General features: G+C 42.0%; 1 pseudogene; it reads right to left on the reverse strand.

Annotated features, from left to right (window-relative positions):
* Nucleotides 1-1,190: 1,190 nt before the first annotated feature.
* Nucleotides 1,191-9,057, reverse strand: LOC115160517 (myosin light chain kinase, smooth muscle-like; annotated as a pseudogene).
* Between the last annotated feature and the right edge of the window lie 4,320 nt (nt 9,058-13,377).

Raw genomic sequence — 13,377 nt, forward strand, 5'->3', positions numbered from 1 at the left:
TCACAGTTGTATATGACATTGACCCTTATAGATTGTTACATACTTTATTTATTATTTCCCCGTTTACCTTAATGGTTATTTGTTATTTTTGATAATGTAAAAGTGGTGGAATCATTGATAAGGAAAGGAAACTGAACAACAACACACGTAATTGAGGCAAATAAAGAAACAGTGATTCACTAGTGCTGAAATACTGCTTTATTAAATCGGTAACAAAACTCAAGGATGAGTATAGTAGTTATACTACATCAATAGACTCAGTTAAATCAAAGTGCAGGGCATTATTAGTAATGTGTTTTGCTTTCTTTGTTTCACGGTAGATGGTATCACCGTGGTGCATTCACTTGATGGTTACCCTGACTACTGACAAGGTGAAATTCTAAAACTAAAACACACTCACAAAATATTACCTAGCAATCCTCCTAGAGGTGGCACTGCTTCTGCAACGAAGTACTTGAATTTACTTTTGTTTTTAAATGGCCAGGTTTTGTTACGTTTTAAAAAGCCAACTGTCCATTGCCAGAAACAGTGCACCTAAAAACAGCACACAAAGTGCAGGCTGCTCACATGTTGAGCATGTCATTAAAATGGTGGTTATGACAGTCAGTCAGAACACAATGCCTAGTTGTCCTGAGGGTTTATGCAAACAGCACTCAGTCTTATGATCATGTTACAATTCATAGGAGTTTTTGTAATATTGCACACACAGATGCACAGTGCATAACATTGTCTTTCTCTGATTTAGTCAACTTCAACAGGGAGCCTCTCTACCTGTTGAGGCAATCTTAAGACTTCAACTTTTTGTTGAGGCACAGAGTTTAGTTTCAGGTTTAACAGGGTATTCGTTTAATGTGAAACTTTCTCCTGTTAAAACATTTAGTTATTTTTGTTTCAGTTAATATTGTCAAAAATAGCAATGCATACATTTTCCATAACCGTTAAATTCAGCTATATACATTATGTACATGTCACAGAAAAGTGGTAAAACAAAATCCTAGTCATAATTATCCAATATGGCACATTTTATAACAACTTTAGACTTAGTTAGTCAAGTTTGGTATATATATAAACATATTTTTTTTTACAAGAACATAAATCCAGGTCTTTATCAAGTAAAGATTACTTTTGCTAATTCAATAAATAAAAAGGTACTGGAGGAGGGGAAATGGGGGAAGGAAATTATGAAAGTATTTTTTTACATGGACCGAATATGAATGTTGACAGTTGCCATGGCAGATCCAAGCTCGTTGGACAGTTTAAGGGTGTACGCTCCGGCATCGTTTTCCTTCACCCTGAGCAGACCCACTCAATCTCAGGTGTTGGGTGTCCAGAGAAAGCACAGGACACGCTCAAAGTCTTTCTTGGCTCAATGCTGATATCCTCTGGGAGAGATTCGATTTTGGGAGCTACAAGCAATAATAAAAAAAGAAAGGAATTAATTAACATGTCATCTTCTCTACTTGTTATTTAAAGCAGAAGAACAACAAACTCAAGACTATACTAATTCTAGATACAGTACACTATACAGTGGGGGAAAAATCAAATCAAAATCAAATCAAATTTATTTATATAGCCCTTCGTATATCAGCTGAAATCTCAAAGTGCTGTACAGAAACCCAGCCTAAAACCCCAAACAGCAAGCAATGCATGTGAAAGAGGCACGGTGGCTAGGAAAAACTCCCTAGGAAAAACTCCCTAGAAAGGCCAAAAACCTAGGAAGAAACCTAGAGAGGAACCAGGCTATGAGGGGTGGCCAGTCCTCTTCTGGCTGTGCCGGGTGGATATTATAACAGAACATGGTCAAGATGTTAAAATGTTCATAAATGACCAGCATGGTCAAATAATAATAATCATTGTAGTTGTCGAGGGTGCAACAAGCACGTCCGGTGAACAGGTCAGGGTTCCGTAGCCGCAGGCAGAACAGTTGAAACTGGAGCAGCAGCATGGCCAGGTGGACTGGGGACAGCAAGGAGTCATCATGCCAGGTAGTCCCGAGGCATGGTCCTAGGGCTCAGGTCCTCCGAGAGAAAGAAAGAAAGAGAGAAAGAGAGAATTAGAGAGAGCATATTTAAATTCACACAGGACACCGGATAAGACAAGAGAATACTCCAGATGAAACAGACTGACCCTAGCCCCCCGGCACATAAACTACTGCTTTACTGAAGAGATAAGTCTTCAGTAAAGACTTAAAGGTTGAGACTGAGTCTGCGTCTCTCACATGGGTAGGCAGACTATTCCATAAAAATGGAGCTCTATAGGAGAAAGCCCTACCTCCAGCCGTTTGCTTAGAAATTCTAGGGACAATTAGGAGGCCTGCGTCTTGTGACCGTAGCGTACGTGTAGGTATGTACGGCAGGACCAAATCGGAAAGATAGGTAGGAGCAAGCCCATGTAATGCTTTGTAGGTTAGCAGTAAAACCTTGAAATCAGCCCTTGCCTTAACAGGAAGCCAGTGTAGGGAGGCTAGCACTGGAGTAATATGATCAAATTTTTTGGTTCTAGTCAGGATTCTAGCAGCCGTATTTAGCACTAACTGAAGTTTGTTTAGTGCTTTATCCGGGTAGCCGGAAAGTAGAGCATTGCAGTAGTCCAGCCTAGAAGTAACAAAAGCATGGATTAATTTTTCTGCGTCATTTTTGGACAGAAAGTTTCTGATTTTTGCAATGTTACGTAGATGGAAAAAAGCTGTCCTTGAAACAGTCTTGATATGTTCTTCAAAAGAGAGATCAGGGTCCAGAGTAACACCGAGGTCCTTCACAGTTTTATTTGAGACGACTGTACAACCATCCAGATTAATTGTCAGATTGAACAGAAGATCTCTGTTCAAAAAAGTATTTGATCCCCTGCTGATTTTGTACGTTTGCCCACTGACAAAGAAAGGATAGTCTATAATTTTAATGGTAGGTTTATTTAAACAGTGAGAGACAGAATAACAACAAAAACATCCAGAAAAACGCATGTCAAAAATGTTATAAAACAATTTGCATTTTAATGAGGGAAATAAGTATTTGACCCCTCTGCAAAACATGACTTAGTACATGGTGGCAAAACCTTGTTGGCAATCACAGAGGTCAGACGTTTCTTGTAGTTGGCCACCAGGTTTGCACACATCTCAGGAGGGATTTTGTCCCACTCCTCCTTGCAGATTTTCTCCGAGTCATTAAGGTTTCGAGGCTGACTTTTGGCAACTCGAACCTTCAGCTCCCTCCACAGATTTTCTATGTGATTAAGGTCTGGAGACTGGCTAGGCCACTCCAAGACCTTAATGTGCTTCTTCTTGAGCCACTCCTTTGTTGCCTTGGCCATGTGTTTTGGGTCATTGTCATGCTGGAATACCCATCCACGACCCATGTTCAATGCCCTGGCTGAGGGAAGGAGGTTTTCACCCAAGATTTGATAGTACAATGCCCCGTCCATCGTCCCTTTGATGCGGTGAAGTTGTCCTGTCCCCTTAGCAGAAAAACACCCCCAAAGCATAATGTTTCCACCTCCATGTTTGACGGTGGAGATGGTGTTCTTGGGGTCATAGGCAGCATTCCTCCTCCTCCAAACACGGCGAGTTGAGTTGATGTCAAAGAGCTCCATTTTGGTCTCATCTGACCACAACACTTTCACCAGTTGTTCTCTGAGTCATTCAGATGTTCATTGGCAGACTTCAGACGGGCCTGTATATGCATTCTTGAGCAGGGGGACCTTGCGGACGCTGCAGGATTTCCGTCCTTCACGGCGTAGTGTGTTACCAATTGTTTTCTTGGTGACTATGGTCCCAGCTGCCTTGAGATCATTGACAAGATCCTCCCGTGTAGTTCTGGGCTGATTCCTCACCGTTCTCATGATCATTGCAACTCCACGAGGTGAGATCTTGCATGGAGCCCCAGGCCGAGGGAGATTGACAGTTCTTTTGTGTTTCTTCCATTTGCGAATAATCGCACCAAATGTTGTCACCTTCTCACCAAGCTGCTTGACGATGGTCTTGTAGCCCATTCCAGCCTTGTGTAGGTCTACAATCTTGTCCCTGACATCCTTGGAGAGCTCTTTGGTCTTGGCCATGGTGGAGAGTTTGGAATATGATTGATTGATTGCTTCTGTGGACAGGTGTCTTTTTTACAGGTAACAAGCTGCGGTTAGGAGCACACCCTTTAAGAGTGTGCTCCTAATCTCAGCTCGTTACCTGTATAAAAGACACCTGGGATCCAGAAATCTTTCTAATTGAGAGGGGGTCAAATACTTATTTCCCTCATTAAAATGCAAATCAATTTGTAACATTTCTGACATGCGTTTTTCTGGATATTTTTGTTGTTATTCTGTCTCTCACTGTTCAAATAAACCTACCATTAAAAATCTAGACTGATCCTTTCTTTGTCAGTGGGCAAACGTACAAAATCAGCAGGGGATCAAATACTTTTTCCCCCCACTGTATTCCGCCACCATGAATAAGAGAGCTCATTGAGGAGCCATGAGTTGAAATAGCATGACTTGACATCATTTCACTTAACATTTCCGTGATACTGCTGGAGCTCATGGATACCATTGATTCAGATGTTATGGCGGACACGCTAGCAGCAGATATGCTTTCAAATTGGCTTTGGAAATAGCCTTCTTGTGTCATTGATGCTTCAGCCATATGGACTGATGTGGCCGAGAAACTGTCACTGTGCAAGCTGGCAGCAGCAGCACTTTGCTCCTTTATAACCATTTTGGCAGGTTCTTGAACAAGAGCTGTGCGAATAATGCAAATGACGAGGTATATGGCTAAATGGTCAATTCTCAATGGAGATACTCAAGACCATCTGTATGAATATAAACAAATAACACATGGAAAATACTGGTTAGGAAAATGAAATCTTAGTCTTTAATTTAAGCTATTAGTAAAATTTAGCGACTCAAGTTACATTTTTCATAAAACTTGGGAAAGCTTTGCATTATCACAATGTACTGTAAGCTTTTAATTAAACAATGGATTGATAAAAGATTGATAACTTACTGGTGATGTTGATAGATGATGTTCCAGAGCACTGTCCATATTTGTTTTTGGCTTTGATGGTGTATTTGCCACTGTCTGCAACTGTGGCCTCAATAATCTCCAGAGTGTATACATTTTTTGAACAGCTCAGTTTCCTGTTTGAGGTCATAGATACCTGTAAGGAGAGAGACAGAATAAAATATTAGTTTGTGTTTTTTATTATTAAAGTATCTAGTGATATTTGTATCCAGACTTGCCTTTTGTGATTGCCCCTGATGGGATGAATACAATTCTGTTGTATTGAATTGAAGAAATCAAATCAAACATTATTTACAAAACTCTTTGTAGCCTACTCACCATGATGTTGTCTTTAAGACACTCAATTTCAGGGGCAGGTTCTCTTGCAATCTCACATGTGAACTTGATTTTTCTGTCCTTCGTTGACACTCTGAGAATGTGGCTGCACAAGGAATGATGGTGCATCTGATTGTGCTTCAGTGACAGTGGTGTCAAACTGGCACTTGATCACATGCGAAGCCAAAACCGAGCATGGGCTATGCTCGGTTTTGGCTTCGCATGTGATGACCCCCTGCTTGTATTGGCTGACCTTCTTGATGAACATTGTATGGTTGTTTCCAGACACACCATATCTGTAGTCCTCTGAGTTGGCCAGTTCCATTCCCTTCAAGATCCATCTGATATCTGAAGCTCCAGGGATGTTGGCTCTCAGGGTGAGAGACTGACCTTCAGGCATGACCATTTGAGTATGGGACGCCTTGATTTCTGTGTCAGATTCAACTTCTCCGTAGACAATTTCCTTTTTCATAACTTGCTCTGAGATTTCTGTTTTTGTTGCAAGTGCTTTAGTTTTGTTTGAAGCTAAGACAGATAAAGAGATACATTGATTACATATTAGGTCATGTGCAGAATTATAAGGTTTATAGATACAAGACAAGATATACATTGATTGAATACATAATATAAAGATAATTTCACCAGAACGGGACTTCAATTATGATAAATCATTCCTACATTGAGTAATATAGAGTAATAATACCTTGAATAGAGACAATGCAGCTTGTGAATGATGACCCAGACCTATTGGTGACCGTGCATTTGTAAACTCCACTATCAGAGGCCCCAGATTCATAGATTTCAAGGTGTGCCGAATCATGTTCTTCATAAATGTTATATTTTCCACCGTGAATGTGTCTGCAAATGAAAAAAGAAAGAAAGTGAAAAGGTTATATTTCAACCTATATTTATTTCCTTTCAAATGTAAATTCGAAATGTAGTAAGTGTGACTATTAAATCAAATGTGATTAAATCAAATGACCTTTCTATCCTTCATTCATGAGATCTCAGGTTTAAGATCTCCAGTCATTTTCACTGTCAGCTTGATGATGGACTCTGCAGATGCAGTCATGTCCTGAAGACCAGATGAGATGGAGGGCTTTGTTTTGAGGGTGACTTTCTCAGTGGGTGATTTAGGTGTAGGGCTTGTAGGGGACATTACTCTCTATGGAGAGCTGATTGATTCAGGAGACTTCACTCTTAGTGGAGACATGACTGGACTAGGGGATTTCTTTGTCTGAGTATGTCACTGTAGAAGAGCCCTCCTCTTTGGCTTCCAATCAGCAGATGGTTAAGCTGAAGTGTACATCTTAGCTGCCCTCAGAGTTCTCCACCGCGATTGAGTAGCTGCCTTTGTCTGACACCTCACCAGAAGTGATTTCAAAAGTAGACTTGTACTGTTCTGTAGTGACATGGTGGCGAACAGATGATCCGATAATTTGTCCCTCGTGCATCCAGGTCACAGTTGGCACCGGTTCACCATCAACATCACAGGCAAATCTGGCAGTCTCTCCCTCGTTTAGGTAAGGGACTGTGGTTTTTTCAGGATTGTTGCGGGCACAGTAGTCTTCTTACATACAAAGGTGCTGGACTACTCCACGTGTGTTTCATGTGTTTCAACTGTCTTCGAGGAGAATGTTTGGTTCCTCATCTTCCCAAGGTGCCATATAGCTAGAATACTCTCCCATCCCTGCGACGTAGTCTGAGCATTCTCCCACTGCGATAAGTGCCACTGTCCTCTGTGGTGCAGTCAAGAATTTGAAGATACAGAACTCCACTCAGGTTGGACATACAGTACCTCCTGCTCTCTGTTATCAATTTTCCATTATGGTACCACTTCACCTCAGCGGTTGGCTTTGATTGGACTGTCAGTGTAAATTTAGCATGCTGACCACATGGCACACAGTGGGAACGCAACCTCACAGTGACTCATGGGGTATGGTCAAGGCTGAAGGGCTGCATACTTACACCTTCCTTCCTTCCTTCCTTCCTACTGATCTCCTCTCAGATCTCAGAATGGCTTTTCTTGACTCATACCTTGCTAGGTAGTCAACTTTGGCCACCTGCAAGGTCTCCACCTTGGATCTGGAGGCTGATCTGGCAGTAGCAACAGGACCAGGGGAACGTGGGCAGGTTTTTTCAGATGTGGGTGACCTTCTCCCCTCAGTTTTAGTTGCCACATTTGTATTTATTTAACCTTTATTTAACTAGGCAAGTCAGTTAAGAACAAATTCTTATTTACAATGATGGCCTAGGAACAGCGGGTTAACTGCCTTGTTCGGCGGCAGAACAACAGATTTTTACCTTGTCAGCTCGGGGATTCGATCTAGCAACCTTTCGGTTACTAGATCGCCCAACACTCTAACCACTAGGCTACCTGCCACATGGAAAGTTGTAGTTCTCTCTTTCCTCACGGTTCTATTTTGTTCTTCAAACTCAATGTGTTTCAGTTCACTCTTGATAAAGTCTAATGCTTCAACAGTAGGCACCTTGAATGTTTCGTCGTCGTAACTGTACTCAGCATTTCAGATGTTGTCAATCATCTGCTGAGGATTCTCGGCAGTAAATGGATTGAGTCCACTGAGTAGGGCATAGACTAGAACACCAACTGGCCACGTCTGTAACACTGCTGACCATGTCATTCTGGTGAATCTCAGGAGCTGCAGTGTACTGAACCTTGATCTGGTCGCCAGGAGTCAGGTGTCTTGCCTTTCCTAGCTCAATGATCTTGACTTTACTGCCCTTTCTTGTGGTGTACACAATATTCTCAGGCCTGATGTCAGTGACCATGACTCTTGTCGTGGAAGACCTCAAGAGCTTCACATACTTGTCTGATGTAGTTGCCGATTTCACGCTCATTCAGCTCGAAGTCTCCTGTGCCGAAGCATTCACAGATGTCTTGACCTGAGACGAAGTCATAGATCATGACTAATTCCTCAGTGCTGTCGAAGGACTCACGACGACACAAGAAGTTGTTGTGTCTGGCCAGGTTCAGTGTTGCAATTTCTTTCTTGATGAATGCTTGATCTGCACCCCTCACCTTGAGGAATTTGGCCATGTATGTCCTCTCAGAGCTGGTCTCAACACAACGGTGAACGATACCAAACTGGCCACGTTCCAGTTTCTCAGCAATCATGTACTTGTTATGCACATTCTTGGCACTTGAATGGGGAGCCTTTTGCTTGGGAACATCTCTGTCACTAACCTCGCTGCCATAGCCAAGGACTCCTTTGTTGTAACGGGACCGCTTGGTTCACATGGTTGACTTTGACCAAATTTGTTTTAGGCTATCACTCTGAACTGGTACCTGGTTCCTCCGAACAGGTGACAGTGTAGCGAATATCATGAGCCTGGGCAACACGTTCTCATCAGTCAGCTGTTGTGGGACACTTCTCCACAACGTAGCTGGTTCCTCTGCTTCCACCATCATTAGCAGGTACTTGCCAACTCAGAGAGACTGAGTCTCTTGAAACATCACTTACTTTGATACCACGTGGTGGGTCGGGCACGTCTGCACCATCCAGTTCAACTGTCTGCTGGTCAATGCCAAATCTGTTCTTGGCACAAACGATGTAGAAACCAGCATCCTTCCTATCAACTCCGTTGGGGAACACGAGCGATGTGAATGACCTTGTGACGATGACTTGGTAGTATCCGTTGTTATCGATGAGGTCTTGTCCCTTCTGCCAGGTGATGACAGGATCGGGTTTGCCACTGAATGGAATCTTGATATTCAACATTTCTCCACGGAGGGCAGGGATTGCCTCTTATGATTTCACATCATAAGTACCAAACAAATAAGTATTATAAATGTACTGATAATATTCTTTATAGGTGGAACAAATACATGGAATTGTATTCATGTAAATGTACAATTCTACATGTACTGTATACTATGTAAGTATTATTGCATACACATTAGTGATCTTACCTTCAACATCCAGAGAGACAGTGATGCAGATGGATCCTCCCAGGTTGGTTGCTCTGATATGGTAGACAGTAGTCTTCCTCATCAGCAGCAGAGATAACCAGTTGATGATAGACTCCCTTGAGCTCTTGAATCTTCAGTTTCTTTCCATCAGACTGGATCTCCTTGCCACATCTGCACCATTTAATAACAGGCTTGGGTTGTCCTGTGATCTTGCAAACTTTTATTTGACACTCAGTTCTTCTTTGAAGGCGGGAGCACGGACATCAACAGGCATCTTTGGAACGACTGGTTCAGATTCCACACTCCATTCACTCACTCCTGCAAAGTTTTCACAGTTCACGTGGAAGATGTATTCGCATCCCTCAGTGAGGCGTTTGACAGAGAAGATGGTGGATTTGATTTCATCAGTAGTGCCAGGTGTCCATTCACCCTTCTTCTCCTTCTTGTCAAGGCAGTAGCTCTTGATCTTGGAGCCACCCTCAGTGAGAGGAGGCGTCCAGGACACGACACAGGAAAGGTTAGTCACACCAGAGACGACTGCCAGCAGTGGTGGTGAAGGTTTATCTGTAAATATAACATCATAACGTTAGTAGGGATCCAAAACGTTGTTAATCTCATATTTGTACAAATACATGATCTTGTACTGTAACTATATTGTGAGACTCAACTTACCCATTGAACTCTTGACAAAGATGCGAGTGGGGATCTCCAGTGGCTCACTGTTTCCATAACGATTTTGAGCATACACATGGAAGAAGTACCCAGCATTTACAACAAGGTTGGCAATACGGCAGTTTGTGCCTGTGATGGATGAGAAAAACGAGTGTCCAGTAATCGCCCTCCTTCTCTTCACGCTTCTCCACAATGTAGTTTGTGATCATTGATCCACCATCATCTTTTGGTGGTTTCCAGCTAATAATCACAGAGTTCTTCAAAAGGGCATCAAGTACGATGGGACCTTCAGGCATTGCAGGTTTACTTGAAAACAATAAGTAAATTAGTCAGAATTTGTTTGTAGTCACATTGTAAAACATATTGTAGATCATAAGCAATTTGTAGATTTGTTCTAATTCAGTGTAAAGTACCTTGGATTTCATCATTGATGAGTGTGTCAGCTTTACCAAAGTGATTGTGCAGTCTGACTCTGTATTTTCCTCCAAGTACTCTGTGTTGCACATTCTTGATCACCAGGTGAGTGTAATGCTCTGTGTTTTCAATGCTGATATTCTCAGAAGCCACCACAGTTGTAGCTCCATAAAGACACATGGTCTTAGGCTCAGGGCGTCCAATGTAGGCAACATGCAGACGCGGAGTGGTGCCGCTTTCGGCATAGTAGATATTCTTCAATGGGAAGTCAGGATTGAGCTGGGGAGCAGCTAACAAAAAACAGAATGCCACTGGTCTCTGCTTCACCTGCATCGTTGATAGCCTTGCATGTGTTTTCTCCTTCATTCTCTTGCTGGTCTGTCATAATGGTCAGTGAATGGTTACAGCCATCAGAGCTCATCTCATATTTACGAGATGATCTCCTTGCCAGATTTATACAATTTGTTATCGGGAAGAGGTCTACCAATAATCTGGCATTTTATCATTCCTGGTTGGTATAATTTAGTGGTAACTTCATCCATTTCTTTCCTCAGGCTTGGTTAAGTTCCATAGGCTAGGCTACTGCTCCTAACTCACCAATTTTCTCGATAACCTCGACTGCAGCGCAGGCTCTACAGAATTCACTGACTCCATTGAAGTTAACTGCAGCCAATCTAAAGCGGTACAGTGCCTTGCAAAAATATTCAGCCCCCTTGGTGTTTTTCCTATTTTGTTGCATTACAACCTGTAATTTAAATTGATTTTTATTTGGATTTCATGTAATGGACATACACAAAATAGTCCAAATTGGTGAAGTGAAGTGAAAAAAATTACTTGTTTCAAAAAATTTAAATATAAAACTGCTGCATGCATATGTATTCACCCCTTTGCTATGAAGCCCCTAAATAAGAACTGGTGCAACCAATTACCTTCCGAAGTCACATAATTAGTTAAATAAAGTCCACCTGTGTGCAATCTAAGTGTCACGTGATCTGTCACATGATTTCAGAATAGACAGTTGAAGTTTACATACACTTTGGTTGGAGTCAATTAAACTTGTTTTTCAACCACTCCACAAATTTCTTGTTAACAAACTATAGTTTTGGCAAGTCGGTTAGGACATCTACTTTGTGCATGACACAAGTACTTTTTCCAACAATTGTTTACAGACAGATTATTTCACTTATAATTCACTGTATCACGATTCCAGTGGGTCAGAAGTTTACATACACTAAGTTGACTGTGCCTTTAAACAGCTTGGAAAATTCCAGAAAATGATGGCATGGCTTTAGAAGCTTCTGATAGGCTAATTGACATCATTTGAGTCAATTGGAGGTGTACCTGTGGATGTATTTCAAGGCCTACCTTCAAACTCAGTGCCTCTTTGCTTGACATCATGGGAAAATCAAAATATATTAACCAAGACCTCAAAAAACAATTTGTAGACCTCCACAAGTCTGTTTCATCCTTGGGAGTAATTTCCAAATGCCTGAAGATACCACGTTCATCTATACAAACAATAGTACGCAAGAATAAACACCATGGGACCACGCAGCTGTCATACCGCTCAGGAAGGAGACGCGTTCTGAATGTACTTTGGTGCGGAAAGTGCAAATCAATCCCAGGACAACAGCAAAGGACCTTGTGAAGAGGAAACAGGCACAAAAGTATCTATATCCACTGTAAAATGAGTCCTATATCGACACAACCTGAAAGGCCGTTCAGCAAGGAAGAAGCCACTGCTCGAAAACCGCCATAAAAAAGCCAGACTACGGTTTGCAACTGCACATGGGGACAAAGATCGTACTTTTTGGAGAAATGTCCTCTGGTCTGATGAAACAAAAATATAACTTTTTGGCCATATTGACCATCAATATGTTCGGAGGAAAAATGGAGAGGCTTGCAAGCCAAAGAACACCATCCCAACCATGAAGCACAGGGGTGGCAGCATCATGTTGTGGGGGTGCTTTGCTGTAGGAGGGACTGGTGCACTTCACGAAATAGATGGCATCATGAGGAGGAAAGTTATGTGGATATATTGAAGCAACATCTCAAGACATCAGTCAGGAAGTTAAAGCTTGGTCGCAAATGGGTCACCCAAATGGACAATGACCCCAAGCATATTTCCAAAGTTGTGGCAAAATGGCTTAAGGACAACAAAGTCAAGGTATTGGAGTATCCATCACAAAGCCCTGACCTCAACCTTATTGAAATTTTGTGGGCAGAACTGAAAAAGTGTGTGCGAGCAAGGAGGCCTAGAAACCTGGCTCAGTTACACCAACTCTATCAGGAGGAATGGGCCAAAATTCACCCAACTTACTGTGGGAAGCTTGTGGAAGGCTACCCGAAACGTTTGACCCAAGTTAAACAATTTAAAGGCAATGCTACCAAATACTAATTGAGTGTATGTAAACTTCTGACTCAGTGGGAATGTGATGAAACAAATAAAAGCTGAAATAAATCATTCTCTCTACTATTATTCTGACATTTCACATTCTTAAAATAAAGTGGTGATCCTAACTGACTTAAGACAGGGAATTCTTACTAGGATTAAATGTCAGGAATTGTAAAAAACTGAGTTTAAATGTATTTGGCTAAGGTGTATGTAAACTTCCGACTTCAACTATAAGGTCCCACAGCTGACAGTGCATGTCAGAGCAAAAACCAAACCATGATGTCGACAGAATTGTCCGTAGAGGTTCGACACAGTATTGTGTCGAGGCACAGACCTGGGGAAGGGTACCAAAACATTTCTGCAGCATTGAAGGTCCCTGAGAACACAGTGGCCTCCATCATTCTTAAATGGAAGAAGTTTGGAACCACCAAGACTCTTCCTAGAGCTGAGCAATCTGGCGAGAAGGGCCTTGGTCAGAGAGGTGACCAAGAACCTGATGGTCACTCTGACAGAGCTCTAGAGTTCCTCTGTGGAGATGGGATAACCTTCCCCAAGGACAACCATCTCTGCAGCACTCCACCAATCAGCCCTTTATGGTAGATAGGTCAGACGGAAGCAACTCCTCAGTAAAAGGCACATGACAGACTG

The sequence above is a fragment of the Salmo trutta genome, chromosome 24, assembly GCF_901001165.1.
Source record: "Salmo trutta chromosome 24, fSalTru1.1, whole genome shotgun sequence".
Taxonomy (NCBI): Eukaryota; Metazoa; Chordata; class Actinopteri; order Salmoniformes; family Salmonidae; genus Salmo; species Salmo trutta.